The sequence below is a fragment of the Nilaparvata lugens genome, chromosome 12 (assembly GCF_014356525.2).
Source record: "Nilaparvata lugens isolate BPH chromosome 12, ASM1435652v1, whole genome shotgun sequence".
NCBI classification, from domain to species: Eukaryota; Metazoa; Arthropoda; class Insecta; order Hemiptera; family Delphacidae; genus Nilaparvata; species Nilaparvata lugens.
The window spans coordinates 5,804,814-5,809,217 of NC_052515.1; positions in this window are offsets into that span (position 1 = coordinate 5,804,814).

Consider the following 4,404-nt stretch of genomic DNA (forward strand, 5'->3'; position numbering starts at 1 on the left):
CACTCTCTGATGATTGACTGCTTGAAGGGGTTTATCTTATGTATTGAAATGACTATAGTGAGGTCCACGTTTTAATGACAGTATTTGATAAACTTTGATGTTGCTATCCTTGTCTATCATTCGACAAAGCAGGTAGCACTATCCTATTCTAGCTCCACAACGAAGCCAAATCTGTTTTTGACAATGTAGAAATATAATTAATCAAAGCAAACAATTAAATATATTAAATTATATTTAATTATGTTCTCATTTAGGTTTCACTCTTTTCCAATAAATACAGTGTCATAATAGTTATTTGTGCAACTAGTGGGGGAAGTGACAGTTTGCTACACCGAAAGAAACGTTTACGCACGAGCCGTAGGCGAGTGCGGAATGGTTTCTTGAGTGCAGCAAAGGAACTTTGCACACGTATTTCACATTAAATGTTTCTTACAGTTACCATAAAATATGAAAAGTGAGTAATTATGGGTAGAATGTCCTGAAATCCATCAAATGTTTGTCTGTATGATTTAGTAATTCATAACAAATTTAACTAATTTTAAAATTCAATAAAAAAATGTTTAATTTGTGAATTCTAAAATTTCCCAATCTTTAAATTTACAATTTTTTCAATTTTAAAATTTACAATTTTTTGTTTCAAATTTTTAATTTTCTTGATTTTCCTATTTTTAAAGTTTTTGTTTTAATTTTTCAATTTTCAAATTTTCGTATTTTTAATGTTTAATTTTTCAAAGTTTTAAATATTTATTTTTTCAGAATTACATGAATAATTTCCATTGAAGTAGAGAGGCTGTGAATGGATTCGAACTGCCAAACTCATCATCCTTGACAATATTTCATTTACCAGTCCAGTACGCTCTTAACTGGGCTGCTGAGCCACTCTCTGATGATTGACTGCTTGAAGGGGGTTTATCTTATGTAAGCATTGAAATGACTATAGTGAGGTCCACGTTATAATGACAGTATTTGATAAACTTTGATGTTACTATCCTTGTTTATCATTTGACAAAGCAGGTAGTACTATCCTATTCTAGCTCCACAACGAGGCCAAATCTGTTTTTAACAATGTGGAAATATAATTAATCAAGGCACATAATAAATAGGCAACGCTGTTCTCCACTGCCATTATAACGTGGACTTCACTATACCACAGTCAGTGTTACTAACTTAATTTTGATTTTCCTGCACTGGTGCTCCCTATAACCTACTAACTATTTTGCGTTGTCATGCTGCAAATCTGGAGTATGCAATCTGGAGTACTCACTTTGCGCACTAGAGCAGAAAAGTGAGTAATTGGTAGAATGTCCTGAAATCAATCAAATGTTTGTCTGTATGATCTTGTAATCAATAACAAATTTAACTAATTTTAAAACTAATAATTCAATAAAAAAATGTTTAATTTGTGAATTCTCAAATTTCCCAATCTTTAAATTTACAATTTTTTAAATTTTTGTTTCAAATTTTAATTTTCTTGATTTTCCTATTTTTAAAGTTTTTGTTTTCATTTTTCAATTTTCAAATTTTTATATTTTTTTATTTTCAAATTTTTATATTTTTTAATTTAAATGTTTAATTTTTTAAAGTTTTGAATATTTATTTTTTCAAAATTACATGAATAATTTCCATTGAAGTACCGTATAGAATTCTCAGCCAAAAAAAAAGAGATTGTGAATGGATTCGAACTGCCAACCTCATCATCCTTGACATTATTTCATTTACCAGTCCAGTACGCTCTTAACTGAGCTACTGAGCCACTCTCTGATGATTGACTGCTTGAAGAAGGGGGTTTATCTTATGTAAGAATTGAAATGACTATAGTGAGGTCCACGTTTTAATGACAGTATTTGATAAACTTTGATGTTGCTATCCTTGTCTATCATTCGACAAAGCAGGTAGTACTATCCTATTCTAGCTCCACAACGAAGCCAAATCTGTTTTTGACAATGTAGAAATATAATTAATCAAGGCAAATAATAAATAGGCAACACTGTTCTCCACTGCCATTATAACGTGGACCTCACTATACCAAAGTCAGTGTTACCAACTTAATTTTGATTTTCCTGCACTGGTGCTCCCTATAAACCTACTAACTATTTCGCGTTGTCATGCTGCAAATCTGGAGTACGCAAAGTACTCACTTTGCGCACTAGAGCGGAAAAGTGATTCTTTGCGGCCTGCAATCAGTGCAGAAATGGTAACTTTTCAAGGTATCTGTAGGAAAAGGTTTTTTTCTTAAGCTCAAAACTCTGAAATAAGTCTTCATGGAAATACTTGTTGTGTATCCCAAGTAAAGTAAATATCCCAAGGTATTTCTGTGAGATATAATAAACTGTAAAGTTCATATTTCTTATCAAATTTGTTTATAATCTACTATTTTTAATTGATACTATGAACCTGAGTAATTCATTTTCATGATGAAATTGCTCAAGAGTAATCAACTTCAACTGTAAGACTCATGTAAAGATTGTGGATTATTGGTAAAATACTAAAATTGCAGAAATTTTATTAGTTTATTTTGGAGTGTTCACTGTCTCAAACAGAGAAATATTGAAGAAATACTGGAAAATATTGCAGACAATACTGGTAACCGTAGTAAGAATATTAATTATTATAGCATTTCGAATTTCTCGCAATAATCGAATTATTTACGGTATAGTTTATGGAGCTGTGAAATTAAATTAATTTTATAATCGTATATTTGAAATATAAATTTTTGACCGAGCGAAGTGAGGTCTGAGATTCAATTCGACGGTTTTGCATTTCTCTTTATGTTTATATGTTGCGCATTTACAGCGAAACGCAGCAATAGATTTTTATGAAATTTGACAGGTTTGCTCCTTTTTGAATTTCGCGTCGACTTATACAAAAGGTTTTTTTTTAATTTTGCATTCAAAGGATAATACAAAAGGAAAGGAGCCTCCTTCATACGTCAATATTACAGTAAAAATCAGACTATAGAATTATTCATCATAAATCAGCTGTCGAGTGGATTATAAATTGCATGCCATGACGCATGCAATTCACAATTCAACATCTCAATGTAAATTGGTAAAAATCAGCTGCTGTGTGGACTATTAATCGCATGCCTCATTGAATGCAATTTTAATGCACTATTAAATGAACTATTGATCGCATGCAATAACGCATGCAATTAATAACTAAAATAACATAGTATTGTCTCTTGACCTTTCTCTGCTTTGAACTCGGGCTGACCTGTTGCCAGTATGTCTTGAAGGAGATTAGCTTTTGATGTTAGCATTTTTGATACATCAACCCCAACAGCCATTAGCCGTTTTCACACCGATATCTCGCCGACACGACATACAGACAGGATTTATTCTGATGGACAGTGTAAGAGAAGGCTGTGGTTTATAACTAAAATATTTTAGAATATTGCTTTTTTGGCCAAAATTGAAATATCAAAGTATTTTTGCCGTTTGCACAGTTAAGGCCGGGACATATATAATCGCACCGAGCCCTTGCCGAGGTAGGGCCGAGTTACGCCCGTGACACAGTGATGGTGGTAGGAGAACACATATCCGCGCGACAGCCGAGCGGCAGCAGTGTCTCAGTTCTGTAGTGCTACTGTGGTCTGATTTCTGAATGTGTTGAACTATTGTTAATAATATAACACTAATGAAGCTTATTACATCCTATTAAAATTTATATTTTTCAATTTTAAACTAATTACCTGTAGACACAGAAGATGAGAATCATAGTGCTGGTATATATTCCGGTGCATAACAATACCACAATCGGTCATGTATCGTAAATATATATCATCAATAAAATTGTTATCTTCTGCCTTATGTATCTAAACGTAATAAGTTTTAAATTTAAAATTTAAGACACAGTCACGGGTTCCTTCTTTTATACTTTTTGCTGTTTATTTTATTATTTATTATATTACGTCTATTATACCTTTGGCTTAACTTATTATTTGGTTACCTATACTTTTACTTTTGGTTTAACTTATTTTTCCTTTCAACCATATTTCTCATCACTTTGATCGTACAAAACTGGAAAATTCCTTATCTCTTCAATAAGTTTTTAATTCTTTATGTTGAACGAGCCCGCACCGTCACCGTCAAAAAGTAAACTGAACTAGTCAGTGACGGCGCGGGCACGGCTCGGGCAATAAACACGGTGACGTTGCTGACGCGGTGCGGTAGTAACTATGTGTCCCTACTCGTTTGAAAGCATTTGCTTTCTCACTCGCCGTAGTACGTCCGATACTTGGCCATACCGCGGCCCGGGCTCGGTGCGGATATGTGTGTCCTGGCCATAATAGCCTAAACTGAATTGAATCAGCTGGTGTATCAAAGTAAAAACTCAAAAAATGAACCACATTATAACAAACGAGACTTGATAAGGATTTGGTTAATTTCAAATAAATTTTTGTTT